General features: G+C 46.6%; 1 protein-coding gene across 5 annotated transcripts in view; it reads left to right on the forward strand.

Annotated features, from left to right (window-relative positions):
* The window catches only part of KIAA1549 (KIAA1549 ortholog), a 233,159-nt gene that overhangs the window by 154,728 nt on the left and 61,577 nt on the right, over positions 1-16,854 (forward strand). The gene's annotated exons all lie outside the window — the stretch shown is intronic.

The raw sequence follows: 16,854 nt of genomic DNA on the forward strand, positions 1-16,854 counted from the left end.
GCTCCCTGTGCTTCTGTGGGACGCTCCATCCACCCCAGCATCAGTGTTCACGAGCTGCCCGGTATCTTTAGTATGTAGAAAAAACACTTGAAGTTGTGGCTATGTCTGAATCACCGAATCTCTCCAAATCGATTTGGAGGGTTCCGATTCGATTTAGAGAGATTAAAAGGTCTCCTGATTCGATTCGGAATTGGAGATTCATAGATTCATAGATGTTAGGGTTGGAAGGGACCTCAATAGATCATCGAGTCCGACCCCCTGCATAAGCAGGAAAGAGTGCTGGGTCTAGATGACCCCAGCTAGATACTCATCTAACCTCCTCATGAAGACCCCCAGGGTAGGGGAGAGCACCACCTCCCTTGGGAGCCCGTTCCAGACCTTGGCCACTCGAACTGTGAAGAAGTTCTTCCTAATGTCTAGTCTAAATCTGCTCTCTGCTAGCTTGTGGCCATTGTTTCTTGTAACCCCTGGGGGCGCCTTGGTGAATAAATCCTCACCAATTCCCTTCTGTGCCCCCGTGATGAACTTATAGGCAGCCACAAGGTCGCCTCTCAACCTTCTCTTGCGGAGGCTGAAAAGGTCCAGGTTCTCTAGTCTCTTCTCGTAGGGCTTGGTCTGCAGGCCCTTGACCATATGAGTTGCCCTTCTCTGGACCCTCTCCAGGTTATCCGCATCCTTCTTGAAGTGTGGCGCCCAGAATTGCACGCAGTACTCCAACTGCAGTCTGACCAGCGCCCAATAGAGGGGAAGTATCACCTCCCTGGACCTATTCGTTATGCATCTGCTGATGCACGATAAAGTGCCATTGGCTTTTCTGATGGCTTCGTCACACTGCCGGCTCATGTTCATCTTGGAGTCCACTAGGACTCCAAGATCCCTTTCCACCTCTGTGCCACCCAGCAGGTCATTCCCCAGGCTGTAGGTGTGCTGGACATTTTTCCTCCCTAGGTGCAGCACTTTGCATTTCTCCTTGTTGAACTGCAGCCTGTTGTTTTCTGCCCACTTGTCCAACCTATCCAGGTCTGCCTGCAGCTGTTCCCTGCCCTCCGGCGTGTCCACTTCTCCCCATAGCTTTGTGTCATCTGCAAACTTGGACAGAGTACATTTGACTCCCTCGTCCAAGTCGCTGATGAAGACATTAAAGAGTATCGGTCCAAGGACCGAGCCCTGCGGGACCCCACTGCCCACACCTTTCCAGGTCGAGACCGACCCATCTACCACGACTCTTTGGGTGCAACCCTCTAGCCAATTCGCCACCCACCGGACTGTGCAGTCATCCACATCACAGCCTCTTAACTTGTTCACCAGTATGGGGTGGGATACCGTATCGAAGGCCTTCCTGAAGTCTGAGTATACGACATCCACCCCTCCTCCTGTGTCCAGGCGTTTCGTAACCTGGTCATAGAAAGAGACTAGGTTGGTCAGGCACGATCTGCCCGCCACAAACCCGTGCTGGTTTCCCCTCAGCATAATTTGCCCTGCCGGGCTCTCATAAATGTGAGCCTTGATTAATTTTTTCAAAGACTTTACCAAGGATGGAGGTGAGACTGACTGGCCTATAGTTGCCTGGGTCCTCCTTCCTCCCCTTTTTGAAAATGGGGACCACGTTAGCCCTTTTCCAGTCCTACGGGACTTGGCCCGTGCGCCACGAGCGTTCGAATATTCCCGCCAGTGGCTCTGCAATGATGTCGGCCAGTGCCTTCAGCACCCTCGGATGGAGCCCATCCGGGCCTGCCAACTTAAAGGCATTCAGTTCTTCCAAATGACTCTGCACCACCTCAGGATCTACGTATGGAAGTCTGGCGCCTTGCTGCTGCCTCTCTACAACCCCAGTGAGAGACTTGTCGTGCCCCTCACTTAGGAACACTGAGGCAAAGAACTCGTTGAGGAGTTCAGCCTTGTCCCCCCTATCTGTCACCAATTGTTTCTGCCCATTTAGCAGTGGTCCTATTCCTCCCTGGGCCTTCCTTTTACTCCCAATATATCTAAAAAACAATATCTTGTTGTCTTTTACTTGGGTTGCCATCCTCAGCTCCATGGTAGCTTTGGCCCGCCTAACTGCCTCCCTACAAGCACGAGCAGAGGAGGTATATTCATCTTTAGTGATCTCACCCTGTTTCCACTTTTTATGTGCTCCCCTTTTGGCCCTTAGGCTGCCCTGGATTTCTCTGGTCAGCCATGGAAGCCTCCTGGCCCCTTTCCCTCTTTTGCCTCGCTCGGGGATCGTCTTGCTTTGTGCCCGAAGGATCATTTCCTTTAGGCACAGCCACCCTTCTTGGGCTCCCATCCCTTCAAAACTCCTACTCTGCAGTGCGTCCTTGACTAATCGCCTGAGTGCATTGAGATCAGCTTTCCTAAAGTCTAGCACTTTCACCCTACTAGTTACCGTACCCACTCGCCGTCTTATGTTGAATTCTATTATAAGGCGATCACTGTCTCCCAAATGGCTACCGATCTGGAGGTCCCCTATCATGTCATCTCCTGTTACCAATACCAGATCCAGTATGGCATTCCCCCTAGTGGGACCATGCACCTCCTGTGTCAGGTGGAGGTCCTGTATACAGGTTAGAAACCTGCGTGAGCGATGGGACCTTGCTGTCTGCGTCTCCCAGATGTCCGGGTACTTTAGGTCCCCCATGACTACCGCCTCTTTAGCTTTTATGGTCTCCGAGAGTTGCCTCAGGAGCCCCGCATCTATTTCTTCCCCTTGGTGTGGGGGTCTGTAGCAGACCCCTACCACCAAATCCCTTTCTCCTTGCCCCCCATGTAGCCTAACCCACAATCCTTCTACTTCCTCAACCTCGGATTCTGTCTTGATGAGGGTTGATGTATATTGCTCACTGACATAAAGTGCAACCCCCCCCCCCTTTCTTCCCCGACCTGTCCTTTCTATACAATCTATAGCCCTCAATATGTACCGCCCAGTCATGGGATGAATCCCACCAGGTCTCTGTTAGCCCCACTAAGTCATAGGTGTTTAGTGCAAGCAGGAGCGCTAATTCATCCTGCTTGTTCCCCATGCTCCTAGCATTAGTATATAGGCATTTGAGCCCTGCGACTGGTGCCTTTGCTGCCCCCCCGCTCCGAGTCTCAAGGGGCCCATTGTTTCTTACCTTCTTGTTTCTTACCTGTTCTGTAGTGCTGGTCTCCCCATGGCTTTCAGGTTTCCAACGTTCTCCTTCTTCAGGCTGGGCTGTCCTTGTGGGTGCCACATGGTTTGGTGGTCTACAGCTTCCCCTGCCCTCGTACTCCCCTCCCCCCGACGAGCCTAGTTTAAAGCCCGCCGGAGGAGATCCGCCAACCTAGTAGAAAACACACGCTTACCTTTGGGGGACAGGTGAAGCCCATCCCAGCTGAGCATGTCCCTCGTCGTGATGTGCGGGTCATTGTCCAGGAATCCGAAGCCTGCCTCGAGACACCACTGCCGAAGCCGCCAGTTGGTCTCTCTGATGCAGTTCTCCTGCCGTCTTCCTCGTCCGGTCACTGGTAGGATGGAAGAGAAAACCACCTGTGCCCCGAACTCCTTTAGCACGCCACCCAGAGCACTGTAGTCCGCCATCAGGTGATCGGGGGTTCTCCTGGCCGCATCATTAGTACCCACGTGGACTAGGACCATGGGGTAATAATCGGTGGGCTTGATCCTGGCCTGGATTACCTCTGTCACATCCCGAATCTTTGCTCCAGGGAGGCAGCATACCTCTCGTGCCGAGGGGTCCTGGTGACAGATGGGTCCTTCCGTACCTCTCAGGATGGAGTCGCCTATGACGAGCACTCGTCACCTCCTCCTCTGGGTTCTCGTGGATCTCTTGATCTGTTCGGAGTGTGGAGAACGTGGTGTTTCTTCTTGCCCAAGGGTTTCCTCCTCCCCTTCCATCTCCTGCCGGGTCGCCAGGGCCTCGTACCTATTCACCAGTTGGACTGGAGAAGCTGGTACTGGTTCGCTGCGAGCTGCTCCGGTCCTGGCTGTGACCGTCTGCCACTCTGCTGTGGAGGGCACTCCCCGGGCTGCTTCTTCCTTTGGTGCCTGGGCCTGCAGGGAAAGGAAATATCTGTCAATTTCATCCTCCGCCTCCCTGATCCCCCTCAGCCTGCTAACCTCCTCCCGGAGCTCCCTCACCTGCGCCTCCAGAGCCCTAAGCCGGACAGGTGTGGGGGCCCCCCAATCTCTGCCCCCCCCGGCCCTGCTGGGGATCCCCCACAGGCCAGGAGGTAGGGGGACATCAGCTCCCCCATGGGCTTGGTCTGGGTGGAGGCCTCAGACCAGCCCTGGGTAGCCTTGTCCCCCTGGGCAGAGGCCCTAGCAGCACTCCTCGTCGACACCATTCTATAAGCTGCTGGTTGTAGACCTGTGCGGTGTCTACGCCCTACCCTTACAGGAGTCCCACTCCTGGCCCTTCCTGCCCACCCGCCGGCACGAACGCCTGCACAAGCACCGGCGTGCTCTTACAGAGCGCGCGTGTTTGCGCACTCTGTTCGCGCCACGCGGCTCGGGAGCGCGGCTCCCTACCGGCTCAGCTATATGGAACCCGGGGGGCTTCCCCTCCGGATCCGGCTCAGCTGCGCCGGGTCCCTCCACCCCACTTACCTTCGGGAGATCAGCTGCTGCTGCCCCCGCTGCTGATTCCTCTGCTGCTGCTGCCGCCGCGCCTCCGGTCAGTCGGTTGGTAAAAGGGCACACGTGCGTGCGGGACACACGTGTGCTGCCTCCTCTCCTTCCCGCTGCTGGTTCCCGAGCACCAAATCAGGCTGAATCTGCACTGAATTGAATTGGGGACCAAAGCTCGCACAGCCCTACAAAATATTCCATTACCCACTTTTCCCTTACTCTTTGCTCAAGGTCTTTGCAATGGTAAGATTCATCTTAAAACTCCTGGATGTAGGGTTGAGAACTTTAAAAGCTACAAACTTACATGATTTTATACAAAGTATTTTTGAAAAGAATATATTTTGCCCTCTACATTTCTAACCAAGCTTTGGGAGTGGATTTACATTCCTGAAATAGCATGCCTGCTTCCCCTACTTGTATATGTTCCATCCTGTCACAAGCAACATGCATGCTTGTAGTGAGCTCTTATAACCTGGGCTTTAATTTATTAGAGACAAACCCAAGACCTCTTATGTCTTACATATAATACCTTTGCTATTCCAGCCCAAAATTTCATTTGCTTTTGCTGATTTATGCTGAATTTCTGAACCTCTTTGGCAGTGCTATGCGAAGCCATTTAACTCCTATTCTGTACCTGAACATTTTTTTCCTCCCTGTGGGCATATCGACATAGATTCATAGATATAGGGTTGGAAGGGACCTTTCAGATCTTCTAGTCTGACCCCCTGCCCTGAGCAGGAGAGAAAACTGGGCTCAAATGACCCCAACTAGGTAATCATCAAGCCTCCTCTTAAAGACCCCCAAGGTAGGAGCCAGCACCACTTCCCTTGGAAGTTGGTTCCAGATCCTAGCTACCCTGACTGTGAAGTAGTGCCTTGTAATGTCTAGTCTGAGCCTACTCTCTAACAACTTATGGCCATGTTCCTTGTTACTCCGTGGAGTGCTCAGGGGAACAAGGTCTCTCCCATTCCCCGCTGGTCCCCCCTAGTAAGTTTATAGACAGCCACCAGGTCCCCTCTCAGCCTTCTCTTGTAAAGGCTGAACAGGTTTGGGTCCTGTAGCCTCTCCTTGTAGAGTCTGCCCTGCTGTCCCTGGATCATGCGAGTGGCCCTCCTTTAGATCCTCTCGATGCTGTCCACATCCCACCTGAATTGCGGTGCCTAGAACTGGACTTAGTACTCCAACTGTGGCCTGACCAGTGTCGCATAGAGGGGGAGGATCACCTCCTTGGCCCTGCTTGCGATGCATCTGTGGGTGCACAACAAGGTGCAGTAAGCCCTACTGACCGTGTCCTCGCATTGGCGGCCCATGTTCATCTTGGAATTGATAATGACTCCAAGATCTCTTTCTGCCACTGTGCTTTCAAGAAGAGAGTTCCCCAGCCTGTAGGTATGCTGCTGGTTCTTACTGCCCAAGTGCAGCACCCTGCACTTGTCAGTATTCAATCCCATCCTATTCTCATTTGCCCACCCCTGTAACCTGTCCAGGTCCAGCTGTATCCTGTCCTTCCTTTCTAGCATGCCCACCTCACCCCAAATCTTGATGTCGTCTGTGAATTTGAACAGGGTGCTTTTCACCCCCTCATCCAAGTCACTAATAAAGAAATTGAACAGTGCGGGCCCAAGGACCAAGCCCTGAGGGACTCCACTGCTCACAGCCCTCCAGGTCGATTATGACCCGTCCACCACCACTCTGAGTGCCACCCCTCAGCCAGTTTGCGACCCATCTGACTGTGTAGGCATCAATGCCACAGTCGCCTAACTTTTTAATGAGAATGGGGTGGGAGACCGTGTCAAAGGTCTTCCTGAAGTGCAGAAAGACTACATCCACTGTGACACCTGCGTCCAATGATTTTGTGACCTGATTGTAAAAGGCAATCAGGTTGTCTGACAGGACCTGCCCCTAATGAAACCATGCTGGTTGCCCCTGAGCATCATCCTCGCAGCTGGTGCGGCAATTGCATGAGACACTAACTGCGCAATAGCCTAATAACATTGCACAGTAGGGTGCTGGAGAAAAACTGCGAATACTACACTACTGTGCAGTAATATTAAGCTACTGTGCAGTAAGCATCACTAAAACCCAACAGTAATGAGAGTTACTGCATGTTGATTTAGTACTTGGTTATCCAAGGACTAAACTTAATGCACAGTAACTATGGCACGTATATGAATGTGTAGATGTGCCCTGTGTGTAGCATCTTCCATTTGTTTTGGTTGAATTTCATTTTGTTTTCTAATATATCAAAGTCTCTGAATTTTAATCCCATTATCTGAAGTGTTTGCCCCTCCTTTTTCAAGGTGGAGAATCATTGGTATACTCTATCACAGCATCCAGGTTATTAATAAAAAAAATTAAAAAAAAATTAAAAAATTTTCTTCTGTGACATAGTAGTGTCAAGTTTGTGAAGGCAAAATATCAACTTCTTGGGATGTGAAGCTCAGCAGCATTTGTATAGTTTCAAACACATTCAGAAATGTATTAATTCACTTTCTATTTTATCTACCTCTTTCTGCTGCTGTTTCATATTACCCAAAATTCATAAAAGGAAACATGTAATGCAGGGATGGGCAACGTTTTTTGGCTGGAGTGCTGAAAAACACCACAATGTGTACCTCAGAAGGTGCCGGAGTGCTGGTGTGGCAGAAAAACAAAATGAGGGCAGGGGGTACGTGGCAGGATGCCCTGCTTGTGCTCCTTGCCCCCCACCCAAATCCCCTGCCCCACAGCCCAGGCTCTGTGGCTGCCAGCAGCTACCCCGGCTCTGGGTAGCTGCTGGAGCCCAGGATGCTCCCAGCAGGGCTTGCAGCATCCCAGCTGCCTGCTGGGAGCAGCCCGGGATCGCAGCTAGCAGCAGCTCCCCAGAGCTGGGGCCGGCTGCAGCCAGGGGGCTCCAAACAGCTGTTCCGGGCTCCGGCATCAGCTCTGCACTGGCACATGCAGGCGTGCCACGGAGCAGGCAGTGGGGGCGGGGCCTGAGGCAGCGCAGCCCTGGTCTCCCCCACTCCTGGCGTGGAGGTGATGAGCCCGACGCAGCTGTTTATAGGCAGCCCGGACTCTGGGCAGCTGCAGCAAGCAGCTCCCAGAGGCATCTGGGATGCTACAAACCCTGCTGGGAGCAGCCTGGGCTCCGTCGCTGGCAGCAGCTACCCAGAGCCGGAGCTGGCCACGGCATGCCAAGCAAAATGGCCTCACATGCCATGCTTGGCACATGTGCCAGGGGTTGCCAACCCCAATGTAATGGATAAAAAAGAATTATTCCAGTTGATGACTCAGGTCCTCAGTACTTCGGATGCTGTGTTCATCTGCCTTTTCTAAGTTTGTTTCAGTTTTTTAAAAACATGCAATGGAAGGACAAATTGAATTCCATTTTATCAAAATGCTTAATAAATCTGTATCTCAGCAAGAGAATCCATACTTTCTGTACAAGCATGAACAAGCCTAAATCATCAGGACTTTTCTACTGTCTTAGGCTTTCTGTGACATAGCAGTTGCATTGACTGATAGAAACATCTTTAAAGCTTCTTTTCATTTTGGAAAAAATCTAGGCTGTACATTCAGTTTCTTCACTGCTTGAATGGTGCTTTTTATTTTAGTCACTTAATTAAAAAAACTTTTAAAAGATTTTTGATTCACAAGTCTTTTTTATCTGGAGAACATGTAATATTATCTTTTCAGAGACATATGATACAAACTGGAAAGGAACCCATAAGCATCTGTTATAGCCCTTGGGCGCTTTTGGAAATTAACCGTATAATATGTATTCTAATGACTTGCCTAGCACAGTATTAAATAGATTGTGTGCCAAGTGATGAGGCTTTAACTACTTACATAATTAGTTTCCCAAACTTGATTTTTTTGTCTCTTTCCATCAGTTGTGAGTCAAGAACCAAGAACAACAGAAAAGGTCCTTCCACTTCAGTGTGGAATAGGCTTTAGGGTTTTCTTGTCACCTTCTTGCTGTAAAACAGGTAAAGAATGCCTTTACTGTAGAGAAGAGGTGTCCAACCTTTTTTGAATGTGGGGCCAGATCATGAAGTTTTTATCACCCAGTGGGCCAGCGAGCCATATTCAAAGAACTCACAGGAAGCAGTATCACATCACCCCCCCCCCCCCCAAACAAAAGTACAGTATTTACTTTCATTTCCCATCGCAGCACCTCAGGCCTCAGAAAACAGCTTGGAGGGCCGCATGGTGGCCCACGGGCCACGTCACGTGTTGGACAAGCCTGCTATAGAGAAAGTCCAAGACTACTCTTCAGCAAAACATTAGAAGGTTTAATGAGTGCTAAAAATCACCAAATAGTTGAACCAGTACTTGATCAGTGGAACCATTTTATTCAGGTCCTGCCTCTTGAACTTTGTGTGTCTTGATTTCTGTTTTGTTGCATTGAATGAAAGGGGAAGAGAAAAATGGATTGAAATAATGTAGCACAGGCCCTGTGATGGTAAACAAAACATTCAAACCCTATTTTAAAAATCAGTCTCTCTTCCCTCTCTCCTCCTTTTACTAGAAATCAAGATAATAGTGCCAATGAAAAATATGATCCTTCATTTTTAACTGTAAAGAGAAATTAAGCAGATGTGGTTGTTTTTTTTGTTTTTTGTTTTTACTGAAATAGTAGCCAAAAAAAGCCCTAGTGTGGGTACAGTTATAATAATAGAATAGCGACCCATGCTGGTATAATTCTTCCCCTTCTGGTTTTAGAACTAGCTTTATCATTATACACCATCTTTTAGGATATAGAAAGATGCAACTGTATTAATAGCAAATGATATTACTGGGAGCTGTTACAATGTAATTGGTGCGTCTGCCTTCTTTTAGGAAACCATTGCAACTTTTATCCTTGTTTGATTCAGTTAAAGTTTATGGATTTAGCTAACTTTTTTAGTTGCAGAATCATGCAGACTTAAGAGTGTAACAGTTAATGTGCACTCCTGACCAGCATCTTTCCGTCCCTTTTTAAATCAGTTAAAGGGTCTTTAGCCTTATATTTTTAAAACTGATTTGATATCAGGAGGTTATATTGCTTTAACCTATACAGCTGTACTTAAAATAGTACACCTTTCTTCCAAGCTATTGAAAGAAAAATAAAACTTTTCCTTACCTATATGAGAAAAACAGATGATCAGGCTTTTTAATTAAGAAAATGACATTTTTTAACACAATGAAGACTTCCTAAGAGAATACATTATATTTGCTGTGCTAAAGAACCTTTAAAAAGAAAAAATATAGTGAATAACTCCATGAACTGTAAATAACAAAGTATGTAATTAAAGCATCCAAGGCGCAGAATTAACTAGGAGAAAAATAAAATTCTTCAAACACAAAGCATGTTGTAGGTTAATTATATGGTTGAGAAGATAAACTGAGGGATTTGTTTATGTATTTGTTTGTTTTTTGGGATTTGCACGTGCATTTATTTCAGTGGCTTATGCAGTTTCACAGAAGCCTCGCTGTGAAACTGCTTTGCCAGTTTATATCACACTGGTAGCTCTCCAGAGGTATTACCAGCAGACAGTGCTATGCTTGCTTTACAGTCCGTTTCGCTATTCTTCTTAATACAGTAAGCAGTGGTTCTGCTATACTAAGATGCTACTGTATGGCAAAGGTTGGCAACCTATGGCCCAGGGGCCAGATCTAGCCCACAGAGTAGAGCTGTGGGATCTGGCCTGTGAACATGGGGCTTCAGCAGTATTTGGTGTCAGCTGTGGGTGCCTCCCTGTGCTGGCTACAGGCAGGTCTGAGCTCCTACCTGTCTCTGACCAGTGGTGGACCATTCTGGCCCACAGCCAGAAAAAGTCGCTGACTGCTGCTCTATAGGATGGTATATTGTGTAAGCTCTAATACTTTCAGTTCCTTCAGCAGTCTGGTATGTACACGAGGGAAACTGTGGGGGCTGCTTCACTTGAGTGGGCATGTTTCTTGCTACCAAAGTGTGTGATATGTTGGCAAAGAAAATGCACGGTTAATGCAACTGGCATTTAAGCCCAGTTTATATTTTGGGGCTATTTGCTGCTAATCCATAATTTAAAGACTGTTTTGCATCTTTTTCAGCACTTAAAGACATCATTAAGTCTGTTGGATTCTGTATCTTAGTATATTAGTTCAATATCCTCTGTTCTTTCACCATCTTCCACTGATGTGATTTTAAGCAAGGTCTGTTTCATTTTGATATGAATACCCAGTCTCCTATCTGAGCCTGTGCTCTAAATCTGTGCAAGTCCACTCTTTGTAAAGATTCTCTTCTCATTTCTGAGTATTTAAGGTGCTTCTGTAGATGGCTTCCAGCATTGTAGCATCTGTGCACCTCCCAATATATTTATCCTCACAAAAGGGAAGTGCTGCTGTCACTGGGAGCTAGGCTTCAAAATACATCTAACCCTTCCTTGCTCTGTACCGCAATCCCCCATGTGCAGTATTGGGACAGTAGAGCTTTTCTGGGGAGCTGTGAAGTGCTCTGACACCACAGTGAGCCATGCTTCCATGAGCCATATAAATGTCTTAGCTGTCTAAAACAGTGGTGCTCAGCCTTCTTGTCCTGCGGGCTGCATGACTGATGTAGCTTCATCATGCAGACTAGATCCTGTTGGTAGGACTAATGCAAAGGATAGATCCAGATTTCACTGGCACACTGGCCATGTCAACCAGCCAACCCATAGTTGCAACTCTGGAAGCTGTGGCATTTAATGCTGCCATTGCTCCCCTGCTATTAAATTTCTAGATTGGCTGGATTCAGCCTGCAGGCCAGAGTTTGAGCACCACAGGCCTAGAAGATAGAAAACAGATACCTTTTTTCGTGGGGAGTGGATTCAGTAAAATACTGAGAACAAAGTCCAAGTCTTTCCTGTCCCCTATCACTGTAATGAGGCTTTTACAAATAATGTGTGTTAAGTTCATTTCAAGAGTTCATATTGGAAACCAGATGTTTAAACCAGAATTATTTGGGTCTTATTTGAATGGTGGAGAAGCAGTGAGGACAATTCCTACACAAGAAATTTTGCAATAGAAATCACTGGCACTGCTTCTCTAAGCAGAGCTATTTTGGATCCATTTCTGAGAGAGAGTTATATAAAGGGCACATCAGGTGTTGGTGGCTGGCTCTTTATGCTATTGCATTTTAAAGGAAATTTGTCCTGATGTCATCTGTGTTGGCAAGTTGGATAAGGGATTTGTTGCTTTTGGAAGTAAAGAGGATTCCAAGTTGGTATTTGTAAATTATAGGATTCTGTCCCTTGCCTCCATGGTAATCACATCCATCACTAGGTGAACTTCCTTTGTTCTAAGGAAGCTATGTTTGTATGGCCCATTGAATATTTTTTAATCTTATTAAGGAAATGGAGAAATGTTTCTCATATCAGAGTAGTCCTCTTGCTTTGTGCTGGAGAACCTCCTACTCCTGTGGAAAAATCTTATTCACCCCCTTCTTTTTTTGTCTTTTTCTCTTTTATTGTAAGCTGCCCTTACCCTGTTTGGGGATACTGAGATAAAAAATAAGTAAATAAAATAATGTAATCAAGATGCTAATAAATCTTTGCCAGAGCCCAAAAATCAGTACTTTCAGGACTGGGAAGGTGAAAAGTTGTCTGCTAGTTGTAACACAAACAGTTTTGGTAATCCGATTGCCCTCCTGATCATCCAAAAATTGATTAATGACCCCTGATTTTACTGGGTCTCATTTTGCCTAAACTGTACAAGTTTCCAGCTGATAAAATCAAATTCTCTGTTTGGGCTCCAAGGTGGTTACAGCTGTTGACAGTTATTCGGGTAACAGGTCTCCTTTAGCAGGGTTGTGGGCACCCCTGCTAAAGGCAGTACCATGCAGGGGTGCCCACAGTGAGCCTATTGATGATTTATTTAAAAGGTCTGGCAAGTTTTCTTTAAGTACTTGGCACTTCATATCCACTGGCTTTCCACCCATGGCTTTGATTGCATGGCTTGTTCAGTTCAGTCCATCCCCCAGAAGACCACATCTAAAAGTTAAGAAGCATTTTTCCCCCTTTCCAGACAGCACCTGCTTCAGTGCTCTGCTCCCTGTGTGACACTTAGTTGTCTGAAAGGCAGCAAGCTGCCCACATCCTCCTTGCATGGGATTCCCTAGGGTGCATGATGTGTGGAGGGATCCCCCTGTGGGCACAGAACTAACATGATTACAAAGCATATTATATTCACCTTCCCTATAGACTGCAGCACAGGGGATGAGTCAGGATGACGGGAGAGACATGGACAGAGGGCATTGTGCTCCAGCTGTCTCCAGTCCTCTGAGGACTGTTGCCAGTTGGCCCTGGGTTGGTGCTAATCCATGCCAGCGCTGGCTAGGAACAGTTTCCCTAGTGCTCCGTGCATCACTGCAAACTTGACTTAACTGTGAGTATCTGAGTTATGTCTAAAGTGGTCCTTTCTCTAACAGGGACAGCTGTTGTCTGAGGGCAGACATTGCCAAATGAACTGGATCAGCTGTGCCCAGATGTGTCCCAGCACAGCTGATTTGCTTCACTGGGTAAAATGCACCTCGCCCATTATCCTGCCAATTGATCATGCAGAACAACGAGTGATGCATGCCCCTTCTACAGAGGCACCACCAGGAATCTCCTCTGTAGGCAGAGAACGTTAGAGTTCCCCACTTACAGACAGGGCTCCCAAAGATCCCTGGGGACATGTCTGTATTGGCAGGGAAGCCTGGGCAGGTGCTCCTGGGGTTTGAGAGGCTCGAATTTGTGTGCTCTTGGGGTTTGAGAGGCCGGAACCAGGACGCACATTGCCAGGCCCCGTAAGCCATGGGAGTGCCTGCCCAGGGCAGCTGGAGAGTGCAAGCAGGTCTAGGCTGCCAGTACTCTCCTGCCCTAAAGGAAATGATTGTCTGCTGTGAAAAAGCAGTGCAAATTGTTACTACCTTTTGTCATGTACACAAAAAAGGCATTTGTGGCATAAGAAAGGACATAGACATCTATTTGCTTTCACTTTATACCTCCACAAAAATTGTTATGGCAGCAAAAAGGTGACATCTGTTTCCAGCCTGAATTTCATGCTTTCATTGTGATGTCACCCCTGGGACAGCTGAGACTTTTGTATATATTATATGCTATACAGCTCCCCCTCCCACCCCCAGCTGCTCCCCATTTCCTAAAATGCTGCTCTTCCCTCAGGCAAAAATGCAGTGATTTTTTTGGTGAAGTTGTATCTGTTCCTAAAGTGAAGACTGAATAATGGTAATGTTTTGACATCTTGTAATGTTTTTCTTCATCTATAGAATGTGTAGGCAGCAGCTCTGCACTTAAATTATATGAGTTTTCTTACAAAGAAAATCAGTTTCATTAAATGATACTCATCTAAAAATACTGTCTGAAAACTAAATTAGCGTCTCCATGGGCTTCACAGATATACTTTCAGTTAGCTCAGTAGTCAGCAACCTTCACTGGCACATGGGCTACAATACTGAGTAAGAAGCATACTGCAGGTACTGTCTTCCTTTGTTCCCTCTATCAGCCTCAGTTTTAACTCTTGAATTTTCTGTGTCCACAAGCAATATCAAAACCACAGATCAGGGATCACTGAGTTAGAGGAACAAATTGTTTCTATTAGCACTTCCATTTTTCTTCTTATACTATTACAGTTTTGGAACTGGCAGACAAGCCTGGGTCCCCTTTGGAGTCGATAGCTATTTTCTCACAAGCTGGGTAGGATTTAGTGAAATCCTTTTCTTCAGTGTATGTGATGCAACTTCCTCCCGATGAGCTGTTTTGCAGCGGCTGTCCTCCTGAGATGCTGAATAACTATTGAACAGACTGTACTGCACAAATGTCTTGTTTAAAACTACTAATTAGTCAATATATACATTTCTTACAATGTCCTTTCACCCATTTTGAGACTGTTTGAAAATGAGACAAAGAATTCATATCCAAAATATTTGCTGTTTACCTCAATCCTAAGGGGAAAAAAATCACTCTTCCTACTGTTCTTGCTAGAGTCAAAGCTTAATAGATGAAAGACTGACTGGTAATTCTTCTAACATTAGAAAATTCTATTTATTAAATTTGAGATGCATAAATTAGCAAAAAAAAAAAAATGTAGTGTGAAGTTCCAATCAGGATGCAGTAGCTGATGTAATATTATCATATTTAACTCTATAATGACTTGATGATAGGAGCAGACTTTATTCTTTATATGGATAAGAATAGACTTTATTCATATATGGATAGCACCTACAGTTTGATAGATGCTTGCTGCTGCACTATGGTAGGATAGATTTGTAAAATAGTTCATTTTCCATAGTGTATGTGTTGAGATTATACCTCATTCCTTGACTATAGTTTACTGCCTCTAGGACACTCCATGCAGCTCCCTCCCTGCCTAGCCCCGCAAACCCACACCCCTACCCCTATCTTTAAGGCAGTGGTTCTCAACCTTTTTTGTACCAGGACCCGTTTGTAAACATTGATGGTCAGTCCCAACCCAGTGCCCTTCACTCCAAACCTGCAGCCCCCTGCACCCAGCCCCTCAGTGTGTGGGTCAGGGGGTGGTTGTGTTGGGCTGGCGGTGTTTGAGGGGTGTGGGGGGTCCCAAGCAGCCCCTCGCAGGCTGGAACTCTGCCAACCTGCAAGGGAAAACCCACGATTTCCATTGTTTTTCTCCTTTAAAAGAGAATCCATTTTTAAACTTTTTTCATGACCCTTGCATATATTCTTGTAACCCACATTTGGGTTGCAACCCATGGGTTGAGAAATCCTGCTTTAGGGGAACCGGCAAATCCTCCAAAGTGCTTCTGCCTGTGGATCCATGACAATACTTTGTCAGGGGTCGGCAGCATTTCTGGGCAGAGTACCAGAAACACCCACAGCCTCAACTTGTAAGATGTTGGTGTGCCAGGGGCGGATGGTGGGAGAGCTGAGAGGGGCCTGATCCTTGTTGTGGCAGTGCCCAGCCACTTCCCCACCTTTTGCCCCAAAGCGTATGTGCCAAGCAAAATGCCTCTGCATGCCACACTGCCTACCCCTGCTTTATGTAGTTACTTTGGAAGCTACAAAAGACCAGTGTCAAATCAGTACTGACACATTTTTTTCACATACTGAGTCATTCGGTGCAGATCACTAAACCCTCAGAAACATCTGACAGCTCATACTGTGATTACAGCAGTGAGACAGGGAATGTGAACCTTTCAAAGATCTTCAGTGTTTGGTATCGAAGTTGATCCGCAAGGTTGACATATTTCATTTTCTGTATGTGAATTGTTCTATTCTTTATTCATCATGCATTTTAAATATATTTGTAATACCTGTATATGGCTTTATCATAGGCACTTTTTATATAGTTAGGTTTAAGTGATGAATATTTCATTTGTTAGGAGCACAGAGTTGTCTTTATTATGTCCAATAAAACCTCAAACACACACACAAAAAAAGCATAACATTAAAAATGTTCCTTCATGCCTAACCTCATGAGTCTATATCACAGTGGTTCTCAAACTTGTTAGACTTGGGGCATTCCTCATGAGACTTTGGAACCCCTTGGAAAATGCCAGCTCTTAGCTTTTGCTCATTTTTTGACTACAGAAAAATATTCGAGCAATTTTACTGCTTCAAGGAACTCAGACCATGACAGGGCAGAATGTTTTTGACACTCTGGATTCCTATTTGAAATCCCTGGGTTTATCTTGTGAATCATGTTTGCACACCTAACCATGCTAACATTTTGTGACACGCTGTGGCACCCTTGAAGGGATTTCAAGGCACCCCAGGATACTGTGGCACCTGGTTGACCATCACTAATTAGCACTTTTCCTATTGCTTGTGGGGAAGTTAAGTTTATCTCTGGAACTGTGTGTGTGCTGTGTTCTGATGCTGGTGGCCACAAGATGTTTTTCTCTTTGACCAGTGTTGAAATTCCAGTTCTAAGGGAAAACTTGCTATATTTTGATGTTTGCTGTCTAGCTTATAGCTTTGCAGTGGATGAGACTTGCATGTGAGGCTTATGAATAATTATTTTAAAGAGCAAATGGATGCAATTAATAACTGTTTAATAAGAGGGCAAGCTTATGAAAAAGGCATCAGTGTAAGGGCCTTGTTAGATGTTAATTTTTGGCTGATTCTGGAGCTCTTAACCCCTGGATTGAACACCTGAAACTAGTTTAAGCATACTTCAGGCAGCTTACAATTATGCCATTCAAAGGCAGGGTTATCTCTGATCCATGTTACTCGGCTCGTATTCTGTTAATGTGTAGCCAGTCCCCACAAGTAAGGCACCCAAGTTAC

Source organism: Alligator mississippiensis, chromosome 4, assembly GCF_030867095.1.
Source record: "Alligator mississippiensis isolate rAllMis1 chromosome 4, rAllMis1, whole genome shotgun sequence".
NCBI classification, from domain to species: Eukaryota; Metazoa; Chordata; order Crocodylia; family Alligatoridae; genus Alligator; species Alligator mississippiensis.